Source organism: Muntiacus reevesi, chromosome 6 (assembly GCF_963930625.1).
Source record: "Muntiacus reevesi chromosome 6, mMunRee1.1, whole genome shotgun sequence".
NCBI lineage: Eukaryota > Metazoa > Chordata > Mammalia > Artiodactyla > Cervidae > Muntiacus > Muntiacus reevesi.
The window spans coordinates 78,349,549-78,371,868 of record NC_089254.1 but is presented as its reverse complement, the minus strand read 5'-3'; the positions used below and the strand labels follow the sequence as shown (position 1 = coordinate 78,371,868).

The 22,320-nt window shown below is 39.0% G+C and overlaps 1 pseudogene; it reads right to left on the bottom strand.

Moving 5' to 3' along the window:
* Positions 1–3,284: 3,284 nt before the first annotated feature.
* LOC136170329 (uncharacterized) lies at positions 3,285–21,444 on the bottom strand (annotated as a pseudogene).
* Between the last annotated feature and the right edge of the window lie 876 nt (positions 21,445–22,320).

The following is a 22,320-nucleotide window of genomic DNA, read 5'->3' as shown; positions in this document are numbered from 1 at the left end:
AAAACTTTCAGTGATTCGCACATTTCCCTTTCTTGCCTTCTACACTTAAATACACGTTTTTTCACAGTGAAGAAATAGTTCCAAATCTCTAAGACCAGGGCCACATATTTTGTCTAAAGAGGTCTGATCAAATTCCTAAGAACCAAGGAGTTGATCTGGACTTCCAAAGTGGCTTACCGGTAAAGAATCCATCTGCCAATGCAGGAGACTCCAAGTTCGATCCTTGGGTTGGGAAGATCCCCTGGAGGAGAAAATAGCAACCCACTCCAATATTCTTGCCAGAAAAATCCCATGGGCAGAGGAGCCTGGAGGGCTATAGTCTGCAGGATCCCAAAAGTGTCAGACACAACTCAGTGACTAAACAACAAGGAGTTGAGTAGATTAGGTTTTATCTATTTTCACTTGTCCAATTAGCAAAATCCTACATTTCACAACAGTCTCCTGACATTCACTTACTTTGTGATTGGAAAAAAAAAAGGTGAAGTGATAGTTGGTCGCTAAGTCATGGCTGACTCTTTGCGACCCCATGGACTGTAGTCCACCAGACTCTTCTGTCCATGGGATTTCCCAGGCAAGAATACTGGAGTGGATTGTCATATCCTTCTCCAGGGGATTTTCCCTACCCAGGGATTGAACCTGAGTCTCCTGCTTTAGTAGGCAGATTCTTTCCACTGAACTTTCACGTTCACTTTTTTTCCATAAAAATGACAAATACATATAGTCTTAATGATATAAACACTATTATGATTTCAGCATTTTAAAAATAATAGCAAAATGTGTAAGATGATAGTGTATTATGAGGGGAAATTATTTTATAAATTATTGTACATTAACCTAGCTATTCAAGCATCTCTGTACATTTGGAGAAAAAGAGTTCTAGGTTGTGTAAGTACAGAGAAGTTCAAAACAAAGTTAGAGTATGTATACATGCATATATAGTTATATGTCCACTCATATTTGTTATAAAAGATTCAGAGAAAGAAAAAGCATAACATTAAAGAGCAAGAAAGGTAAACACAATGGCTCAAGAAAGGTTACTTGGTGTATTTTTAGAGTGTTTTGATTGATTTTAGATCCATGGAAAGATATTATCCAAAATTTTTGATGGATCCTATAATGAAGATTGGCTTCCCTGATAGCTCAGTCAGTAAAGAATCTGCCTGCAATGCAGGAGAGCCTGGTTCAATTCCTTGGTTGGGAAGATCCACTGGAGAAGGGATAGGCTACCACCCACTACAGTATTCTTGGACTTCCCTTGTGGTTAGCTGGTAAAGAATCCACCTGCAATATGGGAGACCTGGGTTCGATCCCTGGGTTAGGAAGATCCCCTGGAGAAGGAAAAGGCTACCCACTCCAGTATTCTGGCCTGGAGAATTCCAGGGACTGTATAATCCATGGGGTCACAAAGAGTCGGACACAACTGAGTGACTTTCACTTTCATAATGCAGATTATTTTTTCAATGACACTTCCTGATTGATGTTCCATTTCTAAAAATAATCTACATTTTTTTAAAGATGCAAAGTGGTCTGTCACATGCCATCATTTATTTTCAGTTTCTTATTGAGGATTACGGTTCACTAGGGGTTGCAGTAACTGGTACTACAATGAATGAACATTCAGGCACATAAACCTAGTATGTACATTCTGTTTCCTTGTGAAATTGGTAAGTGAATGATAAGTCACTTTCAGAGCAAAGCACATCGTACACTTGTATAATGAGTTCTGTGATGGCTCCTTGTGCCTGAGATCTGAGCTGGCAACGCTGGAACTATTTCAGTCACTTGATGCCTCAATCTGGCTGCACATTAGAGTTATTTAATATTGAAGGAGATTTTAAAAGTCTGATATCTGGGCTGTGATGAACTCTGACTCTAGTAACTTTCTTTTTCTTATATGATTAATTACTTTTTATTTATTTATCTATTTACTATTATTATCTATGCATTACTTCAGCTCTCCTAGTGATTCAATGATTAAGAATCCACCTGCCAATGCAGAAGACATGGGTTCGATCCCTGGGTCAGGAAGACCCCCTGGAGAAGGAAATGGCAACCCACTCCAGTATTTTTGCATGGAGAATCCCATGGACAGAGGACCCGGCAGCTTACAGTCCATGTGGTTGCAAAGAGTCAAACATGACCTAGCAACTGAGCATGTAGGCATGTACTATTTATTTATTTAGCAATGCAATCATTTATTTACAGCTATAATAAGAGAGCCACTGATACACTGAAAAAAGCAGCAGGATTTAAGTCAGGCAGAACTGGCCCATGTGAACTCTGCATTGCTCTGTATTTAACCTTGGGTATTTCCTAGCCTCTCTGGGACCTCCTTCTTATGAATGAATTAGACATATGCGGTAACAAAATACAGGCACAGAGATCAGAGAAACTCGGCTCTAAATAATTACTACTTACAAAATGGTTGTAGTGAGCAGATAACTCCATCTCTTCCATCTTTAAACTGTGAACTGTAACTGTACCTTCCTTCAAGGTCTCTTAGAGGATTCACGAGATTACCTGGTGAAAGACAGTAACTGAATCCCTATTTTGTCCACATCTAACCTGTGCATGAAGGAAGTGAAACTAGAGATGATTCTTAGTGGCTCCGTGTTTGTGTAGAACCTACTGATTCTACAGTAGAGATACCAACAGTAGAGACTAGTTGGTGTTGAGGACTTGCACGGATCAAGCATCACTGGCTCGTCTATTCCACATGCCCCAGGAGACAGGGTTCTGTAACTTCATTGCACAGATGAGGGGATGATGGCACAGGACTCAGAGTCCTGCTGAGGTCACACGAATCCTAATACAGGCCCAGGGTTCAAATGCAGGCCTTCGAAGGTCACAGTCTGCATGCTTTACTCTCCACCTGAAGCTGCTCTGGTGCTGGAGCAGTTCTCATGGGGTTAATGTGAGGATTAGCAGGCAGTGTTCGTGAGACTCCAGCACAATCTGAGCACACACAGTGCAAAGTATGCTGGGTGTAACAGTATCTCCAAATGAATGTCCCAAACCAAGGAGTCTGCATCCGGTGACTCTGAAAGAGAAGTCACCAGACGGGCCCCTTCCTTTAGCTGTGGCTCTCCTTGGAACCAGTGCCCCAAAGAAAGACCATAATCACTTAGGCATAGAAACTTGGTACTGACCATTATCATAACCATGCTGAATTTGTCATGTTGTTTGTCATGCTGTTTCTTATCTTGATTGGATTTCATGAAATTAAAGTACACACAGACTTTTTATACATTTTTATATTTTATGTCTATTATGAAAATTAAAGTTCAGAGTTCAAGCAACAAAGCTGGCGGCTCCAGGGTGTGGGGCAGGGAGATCAGGGTCATGGTCTGGGTGCATGGGCTGATGGAGGAGACGGGAGCTGCCTGCTGCGTGTCCTTGGGAGGCCCGTGGATTCGGGGGTGGGAGCAGCTGCTGAGGTTGTGGGGACAGTGGTGGGAGAGGCTCCCGGGACCAGCCCTGGGCCCTGCCCCGAGTAATGGCAGAATTCCTTATTACAGAGTCAAACTCTCTGTTTGCCCAATGGCTTGAAAAATTGTTACCTAAAAGTGAAATAATAGATAAATACACCTATGAACTGAGACAATCCAAACCCAGCAAGAAAGTAGAGAATTTTAGGGATAGATGATGAAGGAAAATTGACCCTTTTGTGATCCCCTCTGTCACGAGCTCTTTCCATCACAGCTGATGCCTCTTCTAAACACACAGAGGAGGTGACGATGACAAAATAGACCGCACTCTTGAAGATGAGGAGGAGGTAGGTGTAATAGGCAGAGGTGTTCATGAGCTGCAGCTGCAGGGTATCTAGGAGAAGTCATTTTGGTTAGTTTCAAGTGTTCTTTTGAGAGAATAGGATATATTAATGGAAACAGTGGTCACGACTATTTATTTCCAGGAACCTAGTGACACCTCTGCACCATCAAACCCCAAAGAAAACAAGTTCAACCACCATGAGCACTGTCACCGCCAGACCAATGCAGAACCCACTTGACAATTCAAGTCAGTCAACAACCTCAGCTAAACTCACCAGATCCTCCCAAAATATTAAAAAGCAAGGTTATGTTTTTAATGAATGAGTCCAATAGAAAAAAGTATTTTTGATAAATAGCATTTAGCCTGTTTTTGCCCCCACCACATCTCTGAGTAAGAATAATAGGTAATATTCATTAACCACTAATCAAATGTCAAACACCTATTCTGTGAGCTTTATATGTAAAATTCTACTTTTATTTAAGTTTTAAAATAACCAAAGAGATTATTACTTTCAATCCCATTTTACCAGTAAACTGAACACAGAAATAATTTTCCAGATGGCTTACATTTAAAAAGTACCAGAAACCACATTTCAATTGCAGCAACATGACTTTGAAGAACACAGTCGTAGCTGCTCTGTAATCCTGTATCACCATGTGCAATAAATACTCCAGACATCAGTTAAGTATAAATATGAAGCTAAATTGCTGATTTGGTATCTGAGCCATTATATACTGTGCATCAGTGAGATTCCTAAGAAGAAAACAAACCATGGAAATCAGGTGGGGTTCACAGTCGTGTGGACAGGGGCTTTTAGTAAGAGGATAGTGTAAACAATGGATCAAAGTCTTGGTTCCAGGTCCCTGAAGCTTTAGGAGCTCAAGCCTCACTCACCTGTTTTTCTTCAATGTCTAACATCACAGCTGTCATCACAATGTTATAGGAAAATTGCACTTACTCTCCTTTGAAGTTTTGCAAGAAATATATGATGTCAAAAACTAATTAACAACAATGATGATGGACATGACTTGTCTAACTATAAGGCTGAGTTTCTTCTTGTGGAAATTTTCCTTTTCCATACTTTATCTCAAAAGAGTCAGAACTCCAGAATCACTAGCATTTGGTATGGAAAGGATCTCAGGAAGTGACAGGCTCATAACTCACTGCCCTTGGTCAGGTCAGGTGTTAGCTGAGTTCCAGGCCCCCTGATACTGGGAATGGAGGAGGGATCAGCAGGACCAGAGCCAGAGCATCTAAATTCACTAAGACCTTCATGGAGGGAGAAAGGGCCACCAACTGGTTCTGATTCTGTGCTGACTAAATGGATACTTTGTGGAAGACTTTCCACATATTTGATCTTATCTCTCCAATAACTGAGTTGGTGTGATTGTTCCCTATTGTTGTTCAGTCGCTAAGTCATGACCGACTCTGCAACCCCGTGGACTGCAGCATGCCAGGCTTCCCTGTCCTTCACTGTTTCTTGGAGTTTGCTCAAACTCATGTCATTGAGTTGGTGGTGCTATCCAACCATCTCTTCCTCTGTCACCCCCTTCTCCTCCTGCCATCAATCTTTCCCAGCATCAGGGACTTTTCCAATGAGTTGACTATCCCAAAATGACAGAGTAGAAAGATGTACGCCTGTCTTCTCCTGAAATAACACTAAAATCACAACTAGCTGCTGAACAACCACAGACAGGAGGATGTTGAATGCACAAAAAACATACCCCAGGTCCAAGGATAAAGGAGATGTTGCAATGAGATGGTAGGAGGGGTGCAATCACGTTAAAATCAAATCCCATACCCACTGGGTAGGTGACCTACAACTGAAGAACAATAATACCAAAGAAGTTCTCACACTGTTGTGAAGGTTCTAGGCCCCACATCCGTCTTCCCAATCTGGGGATCTGGCAAAGGGATTGAGAATCCCCAAGGAATCTGTTCCCTAATAGCAAAAGAGGAACATATTGCTCAGAAAACATAAGGGATTTACCCATTTTTCATATAGCTAATAAAGAAAAGAACTGGAGTTTAAATTTCAGTCTGTGACACTGAGAAGCCCATGCATTTACACCCTTGCTCACAGGCCTTCCTGTCTCAGGGCCTGGGCTTTGGGATTCTTGCTCTATATCTATATCATAAAGGAGGAATAGAGAATCAAGTAAGTGTATAAACCATTTATTCAGATGGCCTGGGTTGAATCCCCAGATGTAGCTGTGTGGCTTTGTTCACAGGCTTAATTTTAATAGCTTGCTCCCATCAATAAAGTGGGTTAAGGGGAAATATTATACCACCTCCTGGGAGTTTAATGAGGATTAAGCAGAAAATACACGCATTTAAGAGACAGCACAACACCTTGTGTATAAGAAGCTTTCAGTTAGTGTCAGATTTCATGTATTAGCTACTAGCATTGAATACAGATGAAAAATATCTAAAAGCAAAGAGAAATCAGGTTTCATCAGTCATTAGAAGCAAAGTCACACTCTTAGCTACACTCATAATTTAAAAGTAGACATTTAATCTCCAAACCCATGGGGCTTTAAAAGTATCTTGGATATTAATCTCTCATTTTTATATTAATTTCTCATTTAAATGCTTTCTGTTCTGGTGGCTCGGACGGTGAAAGCATCTGCCTGCAATGCGGGAGACCCCGGTTTGATCCCTGTGTCAGGAAGATCCCCTGGAGAAGGAAATGGCAACCCAGTCCAGTACTCTTGCCTAGAAAATTCCATGGACGGAGGAGCCTGGTGGGCTACAGTCCATGGGTTCACAAAGAGTCGGACACTACTGAGTGACTTCACTTTCTTTCTTTCTTTCACTTTCTCTACAATCACCTTCTATGTTTTCTCAGTCTTTCAATTTTATTGAGACTTTCAATGATTTAATCAAAGATCTCTCTTGGTAAACGTCATGTTGCCCTTGAAAATGAGGCTTCCCAAGTGGTGCTAGTGGTAAAGAATCCACCTGCCAATGCAGGAGACAAGAGACACGATTCAATCACTGCTGCTGCTGCTGCTAAGTCGCTTCAGTCGTGTCCGACTCTATGCAACCCCATAGACGGCAGCCCGCCAGGCTGCCCTGTCCCTGGGATTCTCCAGGCAAGAACACTGGAGTGGGTTGCCATCTTCTTCTCCAATACGTGAAAGTGAAAAGTGAAAGTAAAGTCTCTCAGTCGTGTCCGACTCTTAGCGACCCCATGGACTCTTAGCGACCCCACCAGGCTCCTCCGTCCATGGGATTTTCCAGGTTAGAGTACTGGAGTGGGGTGTCACTGCATTGGTGGGTCAAGAAAATACTCTGCCAAAGGGCATAGAAACCCACTCCAGTGTTCTTGCCTGGGGAAGCCCATGGACAAAGGAACCTGGTGAGTCCTTAGGGTCACAAAGAGTTGAACACAACTTAGCATGCACTAGAAAATATGTGGGCTGTTTTCAAATACATTTTGATATTGATTTATAACATAATTCCACAGTGATAAGAGAACAGACTCTGTATGATTTCAGTACAAAACTATGAAATTTTTACACCTTGCTTCATGTCCCCAAATATGTTGTAGTGTCTCCTGGTTTATAGTCTATGGGAACTTAAATAGAATTTGTATCCTGCTGCTGTTTGAAAATTATATAAATCTTAATTATGTTGAGTTGGTTCATAATGATTTTCATATCTACTTATCCTCCTACTTTTCTGTATATTCATTCTATTAATTTTTTAGACTTTGATATTGAAATTCCAACTAAAATCTTAATTTATCTACTTAAAAAATAACTGTAATATATAGTGGAACTATATGTAAGTTTGTTCTGTATTTTCCAAGTCTCCTGTTAATGTGTTATTGTACTTTCATAATTTAAAAAATAAAAAAGAAAGAAAAAAATTAAAAATAATTTTAAAAAAGAAACAAAGCCACACTAATGAATGAAACCCATTGTTTAGATAATTCAGGGCCTATCACTATACCCTCTAATTTACAGTCCACTCACACCAACACCAGCATTTATTGTATTAATATGGGTCCTAGGAAATGATAGTATATTGAATTAAAATATCACTCAGCCTATTTCAACAAATCCAAATAGTCTGATTTTTCTGCCTTAAACCAAGAAAGTTCAAAACTTAAGTTTATCAAGAGGGGAAAAAAATGTGCTATAGCCTGACATGAAGGCAAACATAGACAAAACTTACTGTTTTCATCATTTAGACGTGTTTTTGTAAGATGAACATCAGTGACTTTTGGAAGAAAAGAGACCAAGTATTAGTTTATTGTTCATATCTAGTTTTTGACACTGTGATATGAATGTATGTGTGTGTGTCTATATACACACTCATAATCTACATATTTTATCATGTATAATCTATGTGTGTGTGTATATATATATTTATATATATAACGTATATACTTTGCCAATAAAGAGTCAGGAGAGATACTGATTAAAAATATCAGTGCCACAAATCCACAAATAATTGGTCTTTCCCACTATAGACCAGGGAAGTTAAAAAGATAATTTGATTAGAAAGGGGGAAGTCTAGAGGATGAAATGAATGCAGATATATTCAAAAATTTACCATTTTCCTGTGTTAGACAGCTTTTGTAGAATAAATATCCATGCCTTCTAGAAGCAATGAGATCAGATATTATCAGTCAACCTTGCCTATTAGAGTCTGTCCATATGTCTGTACATATACATGTGTGTCTGTGTGCATATGTCTGTTTATATATATATATATTCTCCTGACAAAGAAACAAAAGAGGAGTCATTAAAAGTTTAACAATGATGAACCCCACAATTGCAGATAATTGGCCTTTTTTAATTTGTTCAGTTGCTCAGTCCGGTCCGACTCTTTGAGACCCCATGGACTTTAGCCCACCAGACTCTTCTGTCTATGGAATTTTTCAGGCAAGAATACTGGGGTGGGTTGCCTTTTAAGCCAGGAAAACTTCAAAAGGGAAAATAATCAGAAGGGAAAAATGACTGAAGCCTGACTTACAGGCAAATATATACAAAAACTTACCACTTTCATCATCAAACCATCATTTGGAAGTTCAGTAGTAATGACAATTGAAGTGACAACTACAAGAAATGAGAACAGTTATTAATAAACTTCTCATGCCTGTTATTTGACAGTGTGCACATGGGTTTATACATGTGTTATTGTAACACACACGTGTAAGTATTTACTCTGCTGACAAAGAAACATTCATTAAAAATAAGAGCCCTATAATCTAGGAATAGTTGGTCTGATTCTGTGCAATTCCGTAGATCAATTCAGCATCAAAATGAACTCATCTGATCCCAGAAACTAAAATAGAATCTCATGTTTGAAGGAGTTTGGCTCAAGCAAATTTCCAATCTGGGAAAGATAAGCAACCAGCCACAACTTTCTATATCACTCATATCCCACTATCAGCTACTCTTGCACAAGGTTCTACAGATGTGGTGTGGGTGAGAATAAAGAAAACAATATTGAGAGTCTAATAGTCATTGAGTGATTATTACTGTGCCAGGCACTAATTTAAATACTTCACATGCAATATCTTGTCCCAGTGACACTGGAGTGAACTCTATTTGGAAGATTTCATAATACAAAGCAGGAATAAGAATTACAGGGTAACTTGCTGAGAGTCATACCAGTGACGGCAGAGTCAGCATTCCAAGGATCATGGTGGGGGATTAAATGAGACAAAACATATGGAAGATACTTTGTAAAAATAAGATAGAAATGTAAGAAATTGCTCTATAGAAAGAAAACAGAATTCCACCACTGTGGACACTAAAACCTTCTCTTCTATATATCTCAAGTATTCTTAGCAATGACAATTTTATTACGGGGGCTTGGTATTTCAGTGGAATTTTTTAAAGGACAGAAAAACAGGTCAAATCACATTTATAATCCCCTGACTATTGAAAACCTGAGGCAAGAATTGTATTTATTTGCAATTTTAAAAAGGCATACATATAAGTAAAACATTTTCTGTATAGATAATGGTTTGTTGGATAGAGGAAAACAGAGTCACAAAAGTCAACTGGGTTCCTCCTTAGAAATTTGCTGCAGATGAAGTTAACTGAAATGACCTCATTAACTTTGTTGCCATGAGTAGCCTGTGGGCAACATTTGTCTGATCAATTAAGCGCCAAGTGTAACACACTATAACCCAAATCTTCTCTCCTTTATGATAATCATCACTAAAGTTACTTGAATTCTTATTTTTTTCTGATCACTAGAAAACTTAAAATCTAAGGACAATTAAGTCCATAGTTACATTAAACCAGCACTTTGTCTGTTTGCTTCCCCTTTATTTCTTAGCCACAGAAATAAAGATTCGGGGCTACTTTATAATCTTACTTTAAAGAGCCTTATAAAAGATACAAAAACCCCACAATGAATATATGAATAAATACACCTGTGTTATGTTTTTGAAAGTAAGCATTTCTGCTGTCATTACTTCACTTACTCTTTATTGCAGTCCCAGGACAAAATGTTCAAAGCAAGTATTTGGACAAACTAAGGGTAAGAGAAACTTACTTCAGAAGTAAGGACGATTCAGTGCAAAAGTCTCTGTACATTTTATTATATTTTGGGCATGTTTCCCACTGTTTAAAAAGGGTTTTTAATCAGAGGGAAAAGTCCAAACTGATTCCTTCTTATGGGCCCTCTGGGACCTTTGGACAGTTGTGTTCACATAAAGGACTGTAAGTGATTCAGAACACTTTTGAGTGATTACAGAAAGGCCATATACTCATTGCTGTAGGACATCATCCTGGAAGAGTAATTCACCCCAGTGTGTTCATCCACACATCCCTTCAGACCTGGTGTGTGCTAGCACTGCAGTGAGAGTTGTGGGGGGAATTTTCCATTAGCAAGAAATACATTCATTATATAGAATATAAGTCTCTACACTTTAGCCTCAACCCATTTTTGTTTACAAAATTTTACCTTATGGTGGTATATAAAACACAAATCTTGAAAATGTAAGACCATGGATCATAATAAAAGTACAGTAGTCGAATTATTCCACTTCCTATTGAGCTGCAATCTGACTCTCATACAAACACCATTTTGTCAATAATACGAATTTCTGGGTTATAGTTTGAGTAAGCAAGATTGAAATGAGGTGACTTTGCTTGATAAACAGAATATTCATAAAAGACATAATTCTTCTTACTTCCTGATCACGTAAGATCAATAACAGTGGAATTTCTTTTTGTGTGCTTTGCTGGCGAGCTGCAGTCCATAGTGTTGCAAAGAGTCAGACACAACTGAGACTGAACAACTGTGCTGTGAACACTGTCGGTGCTTCCATATGCATTGTTTTATTTAAACCATATAACAATCCTAAAAGGCATCATTATAAACTTGATATTTTGGCTGGTGAAATCAAGATGGGTAATATTTAAGCACATTTATCTCTTTATTAAACTTCAAACTCTACTTTTTCCATTCTGTAAGGACATAGCTCAACACTTTAAAAAAGATTTATATTTGTTTTTCATTAACGGACAGAAGATATGGGGTAATCCCTTTGAAAAAAATGTTCTGGGAGGATGTATTCAGTATATACACATACCTTGACTAACTGAAGGAAGAAAGATCTCCTGATCTTTTCCTGTTTTATTTTTCTCATGTTTGATGATACGTATGTGTTCTTTCTCCATGCATTTTTCAGTCATGGTCAACTAGCTGAACTTCAAGTATGTATCAGTGGTCTTCGTGGTGTTTCCCTATTGGGATGACAGAACTCTGTTGCCATTTTTTCCTCTCCAATAAACCTTAATAACATGAGCAAAAAATTCTCCAGAAGACAAAGGTATGTTCCAGCATTATTGCAATTGATTTCAGTAATTGAAGGAAGAAACATAGTGGGCTTGGGGGGCATGCCTACATCAAGGTCTCTATCTGTAGGGGAAAATAAAGTAGTCATTAAAAAGAGTTGCTAGATAAATACAAACATTGTGTGGCTTGAAACAACCCAGCAAGTGGTAAAAGGAAGAAAAGTTGCCATTGAATTACAGCCTGGCTGTTCATCTGCAGTAGATGGTGAGTGGTCACTGTTGTTCTTATTTTCAATGGGAAGAGAAATTCAAGCCATCATGTAACTTGAAAAACATCCTAGCTACTAAGTAGCAGAAGATAGATTACATGTTAGCCTTCGTTCTTTCTCCACATGTTAAAGTGAGGTGTGACTTTTAACTGCCACATATCAAGACTTCCAACATTCATGAACACATTTTTAAACAATCTCTTTTATTAGTAGAATCGACATATATACACTACCGTGTGCAATATAGATAACTCATGAGAAGTTGCTACTTGACACAGGGAGTCCAGCTTGGCTTTCTGTGATTACCTAGAAGAGGGGGCGAGGGGAGGGGAGGAAGGCTCAAGAGGGGAGGTGTTATATGTATAATTATGGCTGATTTCTGTTGTTCTATGGCGGAGACCAGCATAACATTGTAAAGAAATTTTCCACCAATTATAAAATAAATTTTAAAAGGTAGAAAAATATATTTTAAAAATCTCTTTTATTCTATCATAGGGAAACATATTTTAGGGTGGATAGGTGGTATGGTGGGAATGGGTATACAAAAGGAGACCAGATAACTATGATGATCTCGCTACAGGACATACAAAAAACCTACATTTAAATATCATTTTTCTCTCCAAGTGGGATAAAGCAAGCTAAAGAGAGACAAGTAACTCAAATTCAAAATTTTTGTGGGTGAGTGGACAGTCATGTTTCATCACCAATACCTTACCTGCCTGACCTCTCTGCAGGGTCACCAAATGAATGACATTAAATTTTATGATGATTGTACTATTGATGCACCAAAGGTATGAACTGGGTTTATTTCAAGACAATGCCAAAGAATGCTCAAACTACCACACAATTGCACTCATCTCACACTCTAGTAAAGTAATGCTCTGAATTCTCCAAGCCACATTTCAGCAATACGTGAACTGTGAACTTCCAGATGTTCAAGCTGGTTTTAGAAAAGGCAGAGGAGCCAGATCAAGTTGCCAACATCTGCTGGATCATCAAAAAAGCAAGAGAGTTCCAGAAAAACATTTCTGCTTTATTGACTAATCCAAAACCTTTGACTGTGTGGATCACAATAAACTGTGGAAAATTCTGAAAGAGATGGGAATACAGGACCACCTGATCTGCCTCTTGAGAAACCAGTATGCGGGACAGGAAGCAACAGTTAGAACTGGACGTGGAACAACAGACTGGTTCCAAATAGGAAAAGGAGTACGTCAAGGCTGCATATTGTCACCCTGCTTATTTAACTTATATGCAGAGTACATCATGAGAAACGCTGGGCTGGAAGAAGCACAAGCTGGAATCAAAATTGCCGGGAGAAATATCAATAACCTCAGATATGCAGATGACACCACCCTTATGGCAGAAAGTGAAGAAGAACTAAAAAGCCTCTTGATGAAAGTGAAAGAGGAGAGTAAAAAAGTTGGCTTAAAGCTCAATATTCAGAAAACTAAGATCAGGGCATCCAGTCCCATCACTTCATGGGAAATAGATGGGGAAACAGTGGCAACAGTGGCTGACTTTATTTTTGGGGGCTCAAAAATCATTGCATATGGTGATTGCAGCCATGAAATTAAAAGATGCTTACTCCTTGGAAGGAAAGTTATGACCAACCTAGACATCATATTCAAAAGCAGAGACATTACTTTGCCAACAAAGGTCCATCTAGTCAAGGCTATGATTTTTCCAGCAGTTATGTATGGATGTGAGACTTGGACTATAAAGAAAGTTGAGAGCCGATGCTTTTGAGCTGTTGTGTTGGAGAAGACTCTTGAGAGTCCCTTGGACTGCAAGGAGATCCAACCAGTCCATCCTAAAGGAGATCAGTCCTGGGGGATCATTGGAGGGACTGATGTTGAGGCTGAAACTCCAATACTTTGTCCACCTGATGTGAAGAGCTGACTCATTTGAAAAGACCCTGATGCTGGGAAAGATTGAGGGCAGGAGGAGAAGGGAACGACAGAGGATGAGATGGTTGGATGGCATCACTGACTCAATGGACATGGGTTTGGGTGGACTCCGGGAGTCGGTAATGGACAGGAAGGCCTGGTGTGCTGCAGTTCATGGGATCGCAAAGAGTCAGACACAACTGAGCAACTGAACTGAACTGATTTCTTCCATTTTATAAAATAGATATTGAAGTCAATGTTCCCCTTTTCTTCATTTTCCTACCAAAGACTCCAGCATTGAGGTCCCTGTCTAATTTTATGGTAAGAAAAGCATATCTTATTGTAAAATTTGGTGTGCTTCTTTATCACACCAAAGTTAATTATAACTATTATTCTGCTACATTTTTCAACTTTTACATTTTTTGCTTACTTTTTTTTTATAGAGATAGAACAGACACATATCATTCCTACCTTTGAGAATGAAATCTTATCCTGTGCTTCCTGCTAGGTCATCACAGGCCTCTTTCCTTCTACTTCCCTGAGTGACTTTGATCTAGTTTTTTGCTATGGTCTGACCTATGGGGTTTTTTTTGGTTTTTTGTTGTTGTTGTTGTTGTTGTTTTAATATTATTTTATTAGTTGGAGGCCAATCACTTCACAACATTTCAGTGGGTTTTGTCATACATTGACATGAATCAGCCATATAGTTACACGTATTCCCCATCCCGATCCCCCCTCCCACCTCCCTCTCCACCCGACTCCTCAGGGTCCTCCCAGTGCACCAGGCCCGAGCACTTGACTCATGCATCCCACCTGGGCTGGTGATCTGTTTCACCATAGATAATATACATGCTGTTCTTTCAAAACATCCCACCCTCACGTTCTCCCCCAGAGCTCAAAAGTCTGTTCTGTACTTCTGTGTCTCTTTTTCTGTTTTGCATATAGGGTTATCGCCACCATCTATCTAAATTCCGTATATATGTGTTAGTATACTGTAATGTTCTTTATCTTTCTGGCTTACTTCACTCTGTATAATGGGCTCCAGTTAATGAGATGGATGAAACTGAAACTGACCTATGTTTTTTATCTTAGGTCTTCTCAAGTAGATTTCGGAAACTAGCAGTTTAAATAAAATAATAGTTTGTGCATTATAGCTTGTTTCCTTTTCTGCTCTGGGGGTTGATAATTTAGTAAGTTCTAACTCCAATATGGCAAGAAGAATCAGATAATATATTTGCAAATCCTAATTCTTTGATAAGGATACAAAATATACAGAATTTAAAAAGAACTGTGCCTGTTTTAAAATTGTGTCTATATTGTTTCAATACTTACAGAAATGTAGAGAGTAATTGGTCCTGCTACCTTGACACAGAGGTGACTCCCAGCAAACGACATACAGTATGAATGTGTCGAGAACTGAAGAGCTGTCCCTTCTCTGCCTGGGCTGCTTGGCTTACATCTGTTTCTGTCTCACATCAGTTGGGAGTAGCGTTTCACCTTTTCTTACCATTTTGCCTGTATGTTTTAAAATCTCCTTTCAAAAGCTTTCCTGTATAAAGTCAGTTCTTTGCTGAGAGTGTGATGCGGAGTTAATGTGCCTCTACTTTTCAATGAGGAATATTTATAGGAATAATATACTTGAGTATTTAATAAATGTATGTTCAATATGTTTTCCAGGTATTTTTGTGATTTGTGTGTGTTGAGGTGTAAGCATCTAAAACGATCCTAAAGTAGCTTCATTCCAGAATCCAGTCCTCATTTAGGAGACCACATGAGTTTTACAGACTTTTTTTTGGAGTGTAATTTTTTACAATGTTATTTTAGTTTTTGCTGCCCAGCACAGTGAATCAGCCATGTGCCTGCATGCTAAGTCACTTCAGTCATGTCTGACTCTTTGCGACCCCATGGACAGTAGCCTGCCAGGCTCCTCTATTCATGGGATTCTCCAGGCAAGAATACTGGAGTGGATTGCCATGACCTCCTCCAGGGGATCTTCCTGACCCAGAGATCAGAACCACCTTCCTGCGTTGGCAGCAGGTTCTTTACCACTAGGACCACCTGGAGAGCCCCATGTATAAATATATCCTCTTCCTCTTGAACCTCCTTCCCATCCCTCCATCCCACACATCTATGTACAATGAAGTTTAGTACAAATGCTCCATTTCTTTTAAAGCTTCAATATTTCTGACAAATATGATGCCAAAACAGAAAGAAAATTCAGTGCAATGGTGTCATTCTGTTGAGATACACTAAGAATCCTATTTTGACTACTTAATAAATCTATATTCAATATGACTTCTATAAACTTTTTAGGGGGAAGAGAAGTCATTTTAGTGCCACGATTAGAAGTAGAAACATTGTTTTCACACGTCAGTAGTAAAAACATCTTATGAACTAATTGGAAAACAGTGGTTCCTACTGTTAGGAACAGTTAATACTCAGAATATGAAAATATGACTTAAATATTTCTCACATGACTTAATTGTCCAGACCATGCACTTTAGAATAGACAAGTCTCTATTGGATCCTAAACTTTGCAATGTAACCTGTCATATAATTTTAAGCAAGTACCGGAACTTCTCTAAATCTATTTCCTTACCAACAAAGTGGGAATAAGAAGATTCCTGTTGAGGAAAGAGAGAAAGCACTGAAACTACTTCTCATGCTGTCTGGCCCTCAGAAAATAGTCGCTAATATTAAAATATTTAACAGGATGGTTTAGGAAGATTTCCTCAAATGCTTCCATGAAACATAATAACTATTACACCAATTAGGAAGAGAAACAAGCTAGTCAGTTCAAGAATTCCTGCCTCTGAGCTACACACCATAGAACATGGGTCCCAACCAAGCCAGAATCTAGAATGCTTTCCTAGACTAGAAGCTGTTTGAGCATTAGGACTTGTTCTATCTGTGTCTTGTTTACCCTTTTATCTCAGCATCCAGCACAGAAAATGTCCTCAATAAATATTTGTTGAGAGAATAAGCAAATGAGGATGCCCAACCATGCAGACCCTTTTCGTGGACTTTGGAGCTGAAATGACTCATTGAGCTCACAAATTCCATGAAACTGGTCCATACCCAGGCAGTGTAACCAGATATGTGACTGCAGGAATTTCAACTGATCTCAGGTTCTCTCCAAGAAGTTAAGTGGAATTTATCAATATCTATAGTCATTTACTGTAGGAATTTTTATGCACTGATTTTAGGGATGAGATGAAAACCAATAATATAGGTTTTTAAGATTATTGTGAGATAGGAGCACTGTGCTTTATTTCAAACTCTAGAGGACAAATAATTAAGAAAAATATTTCTCACTTAACATACTGTCTATAAGAAAAGAAACTTGAACCAATAACTTTTTACAACATAATGATATAGTATATTAAAGGTGTAAGAATATTGAAACATAAATGAAACAATAAAGCAAAATGTTTTACTATCTAATTTTAGTCATGTGTGTGTGTGTGTGTGTGTGTATTTTAAAAGGAGAATTTCAGTCTACATCCAAACAGAGAATAAATCAGTTGCAAAGTAATTTAGTTTCCCTACACAATGACCAGTAGCTACAGAATTGCTATTCTTATGCTGAGGTCAAGAATGTGACAGTCAGATAAAAGAAATATTAATTAAAAAAAAAAATCTGTCAGTCTTTTATATCCAAGGTAAAATTACCAAAAAAGTTACTTACAAGGTAAGTCACTTTTCCAAATGAGCTCAGTCACTTTTCTAAGTATTTTTTTCCTTCCTGAACTGTCACACTGATTAAAGCTCCTACAAAAGTCTCAGCCTCCTAAGCTTCAGGCCATGACAGCAATTTATCCTGGCAATTTGGTCTTCTGGATTGTTTTGGAAGTCTTTGAACATAGGTTTTAGAGCATTTGATGTTTTACACGTTTTCCTCACCTAAATGGACCCAAATGTTTGTTTTCCTTGGAGGAGAAATCATTGAAAATACTGATAATAGATGAAAGGAATAAAAAGAGAAAAAGAAGAGTTTGGCACCAACTGGGTAGTCACCTACTTTTCTACATTTCCAGGAAAAGGATTCAAAGAATTAAAACTTTTTTTTTTTTTAATTTCCAGATGTTCAACTCTGTTGAAACTACTCAGAAAATGCATCAGATAAAGTCTTCCGTTCTCACAATGACCAGGGCCAGTCTGTTAGCAATGTGGGAATGTATTTCTAAAAGGAGGAATCTCTTCAGTAACTGAAAATGCAAATATACCATCACAAGTGTATTTGTGAAATGTGAGCAATGTTCTTCATTTATTGGGCAACAAGATTCTTTACCATGCCAACACACGGTGAGAAAATAAGTCCTGTGATAACTTATTTTCCCTAGGATAAAGAAAGAAATTTGCAGAATTCTTTCTCCTTTGAAATAATGCATTCTTTATTGAAACTAAAATTTGAAAGTAATGTCCATTTCTCTGATATGTTGAAAGTAGTCTCTTGGAGGCTGTTGGGGAGTAAGCTAGTTAAGTTATATAAATATGAAATAATTTAAAAATTATTTTTTAAGAATAACAATGAATAGACATTTGGCATGGCAAACCTCATCTTCTATTGCAAATAATGTGATAAGGATATATGAATATTGAGACATAAATGAAACAGAAATCTTCCAGCCAATACTCCAAGGATATACTGAAATAAAACTACTACAAAAGCATGTTTAAATGTTGGAGAAATGATAGATTATTTTAAAACTAGACTTGAACTATTGGTTATTTGTTACGAAAAAAAATAGCTTTCTATCAAACACCATATGTTAGATTTATATTTAAAAGCATCTAGAGGTGTGAGCTAGAAAGAACAAGCAGGAAACTAATTGAGTCCTCGGGTAGAGAAACTTGGAATAGAAAGATGACAAGAGAACAGGAGACATACTTAATTTTTAAGAAAGAAGAATGTAGACAATCTTTCCTTTCTACAGCATTTCCAAATCAGTATTTTTTTTTTAAAAGAATTCATTACGCTCCATGAACTTGTCCTCTCCCAGCTCAGGCAAAATGACCTCTTAGTCACCACCATACACCCTAATGCTCAGGTTCTCATCACAAAGGAGTTTCCATTTCTCAACAGCTCTCAGGCTGTTACCAGTGAGGTCAGGAGTGTGTCCAAAAGAATTTCAGTGAATAATTCCAGCAAAGAAAGTGGTCAAACCAACCTATCAATTCAGTGCCCATGACTGAGCTGGAAGTCCTCTACTCTCTTTTCCTGCCACCTATGGAGACTATTTCTGTCCTTCCCAGCAGGGTGAAATGGAGTGATGCAGCACCAAACGTGACTCAAGGGGCATGTCTTTGAGTTCCATCCTGATACTTTTCTTTGGCTCAATAGAATTGTTATGCCTACTTTTTCTCATAAAAATTCTTATAACTCAGATTTCAGGAAAAATTTGTTGTATAAAATATTCTCTGCAGTGAGTTCTCTACATCACCCCCATACCCAAAATTTGAATTCAAAGCAGATCAAAGAAATAAATGTGCAGAAGAGAACCTAAACAACATTGGAAAAATATAAATGACAGTAAGTTTATGCTTCAGGCTTTCTGAAGTTGTAAAATAGTTAAAATACATGGTCCCTGGTCCAGAAGGGCAAGTTCAAATTGGCTCCATTACTATCCAATCCCTTCTTCTGTGCAGTCACAGAAGTGAGAAGGACCTGAAACTTTGACTTGTGGTTGTGGAATTCTCATGAAGAAGTGTAGTGACCAGGGAGAGCAGAAGCATCCAGGGTGCAACAGAACAGGAGGGATTCTGGGTTGGGGATAAGCCCACGAGCAATATTCTAGAATGCTTTCCTGTGTCAGGCTGGGAATCAGCCCATTTCAGAGGGAGACATGTCACTTTGTCTGTTACTGTTAGCACGGCAGTTCTTATAAATCAACTTGAATAAGAATCAGCTATGGAGCTTAAGAATCTGCCTGCAATACAGAAGACCTGGGTTGGATCCCTGGGTTGAGAAGATCCCCTGGAGAAGGGAAAGGCTACCCACTCCAGTATTCTGACCTGGAGAATTCCATGGACTGTATAGTCCATGGGGTCGGAAAGAGTCAGACATGACTGAGCAACATTCACTTTCATGTGGAGCTTATTGAAGCCTCATTTCCAGCTGTCAGTCCAAGATTTGTGTTCATGGTGTTGAATGCAACCCAGAATGTGCACTTTTACTCAAATCCAGATATTTCTGATGCAGGTGGTCCATGGACCACAGTTTAAGAAACACTGTTCCGATAGAAATTTGAAGGATCCAGTACAAAAGAGACATATACATATGAATCTGGCATTTCTGTACTTCAGTATTAATTTATGTTCTTAAATTTAACCCAATTAGAAGCCCTCACCCCTTTCTTAATTGACCTTTCAGTTGAAATAGATACCAGTCATTGTCTGGTTGTTCACCCAAATTGTTTTTTCAGATGAATTATTGAGAAAAATATAATCTGATAAGCCTCATTCCAGTTTGGGATTTGGTCATATCAAAGTAGAAGGGAGGGTGGAAAGAATCTCTGGGTTTGCTTGTTTAAAACAGAGCAGTTCTGGCTCTGGGTTGAACAGAAGGTGTAAGTAGAATACACTGGTTAGCCTAACTGCAGCAATCACCTTTTTCCTACACTTTCCCTGTGTCGGCCATGCCCTGGTTGGTGATGTAAGGAAAATATCAGTTTGTTCAAAATATAAATCAGATACCAGCTTGAGGTTCAGAAAGTCCAAATTTTCATTCCACATTTTCTCATTCTTCATAATCCTGAATAATGTAGGTGCTTCATTCCCTGCCATCTGCTCTGGATAATGACTGGATAAATGATTCAGTATAGCTAACCATTTCATTCTATTCTCCTAAATATCTCCAGGAACAGATCAATCCTAGGTGCCCTGTCTGTCCTAAAGAGAAGGTGAAATAGACTCCACTAGCTCCTAGGGGAGCTGAAAGAATATATTGCCTGGCAGCTGCTTGCCTGAGGCCTAAAGGTGGGGACCTATTTTTAGGGAAAATGTGGCTTCTGAGAGGAAGGGTGAGTAGTAATTGAATATAAATGTTGGGGAATGGGCATTGAACTCAGGATTTCTCTTCCTTCAGAGTAAAGAGAATTGGGAGCAGTGAGTGAGGCAAGGGCTGGTCTATACTGTATATCACGGTTGGCTTGGCCGTGACAAGCAAAATTTCCAGTGCAGTGTGAAGGCAGTCTAAACCACCGTGCTTCTCCCAGGCAGCACAGTAGTACATTCCAGAATCACTTTCTTGCAGGTTTGAGATTGCAAAAGTATAGCTCTTCTCTTTATAAACTTTGTACTTCCCTTCACTGACTCCTGATTCCAACACAACCCTTGAGTAGGAGATGTCGTAGTAAAGAAGGCGTTGGGGAGCTCTGCCCTCCTGGTACTTGTACCAGTGGATATATTTGAGGGTTTGGGTAATAAGATCACAAATGATTTCAACAGACGACCCAGACCCAGTCGCCTTAGTGATTGACATCTTCTCCCCTTCCGTGTTGGAAGACACCTGCGTGACTGAAATTGGAAAAGCAACAAAAAATAATGAGGAAGAGGAAACACCATTTCTTAGTATGACCACTCCCCACCCCGCAACACACACACACATCGTTGCCACAAAACATAGAAGAATCCCCCCAACATTCAGGCAACACACTTACCAGGAGCCAGGAAAACCAGAAGCAGCGCTGGGACCTGCATCATGCCTGGTACTGTGAGCTGGACTGGGTTCCCAGTATAAGTGGCAGGCAGGTCAGGCAGTGAATACCTCTCTTAAAGACCACCAGGCTGAACCCAGAGGGGGTGGGGCTGGCTGGGACCTGAGGAGGAGCCCCACCTCTCTGTACCAATGCCTTTCTGGAGGGCCCCCCTGTGGTAGGCTGAGAGCAGCCACCTCCCCCACAGGAGAAGAGAAGGCTGAGCTCTGAGAGTTCAGAACTGCAAGCAGAGGGATCAGATGGAGGGGCAGGCAGAGAAACACGGACAAGCTTGCCTGTAGCCTAGTGGAGTGAGCAGAGCTGAATTGGGCTAAGTTCCCATCAGTTTAGTGTTTCAGTGTTAATGTTGATGCAGTGGTCTTGCCTGGTGATTAAACGGCTTTATATTCTTTCCCTGAACTATCATTCCTTTTACACCTGTAAGCAAACTCTGAGGCAATAACTAGCAAACCTAATAAGAATCAAATTTGCCTTATTAAGAAATTGAGATCATGTATGTGGGTCTACATTTGATTCTCCTTAAAAGTAAATGGAAAAAAAATGAAACAAACAAAAAAAAGTAAATGGATGGGTGTTTGTGTGCATGTCTTATAAATCAATTTGATGGAGGATTTATGTTCATTCTCAAGTAAAAGGTTGCCTCATATAGAGTTTCCAGATTTCATTTTTTAAAAAAAAGCTTCGCAGTATTTTGAACAAACTGAAACTAAAAAGACAGTTTTCATTTATTTGGAATTCAGGGAAATGCAAATCAAAGCATCAATGAAGTATCACCTCATCCCTGTCAGAATGGCTATTATTAACAAGGCTGGAAATAACAAGCGTTGAAGATGTGGAGAAAAGAGAACCCTTGTGCACTGTTGGTGGGAAAGTAAACTGGTGTAGTGCTATGGAAAACAGCATG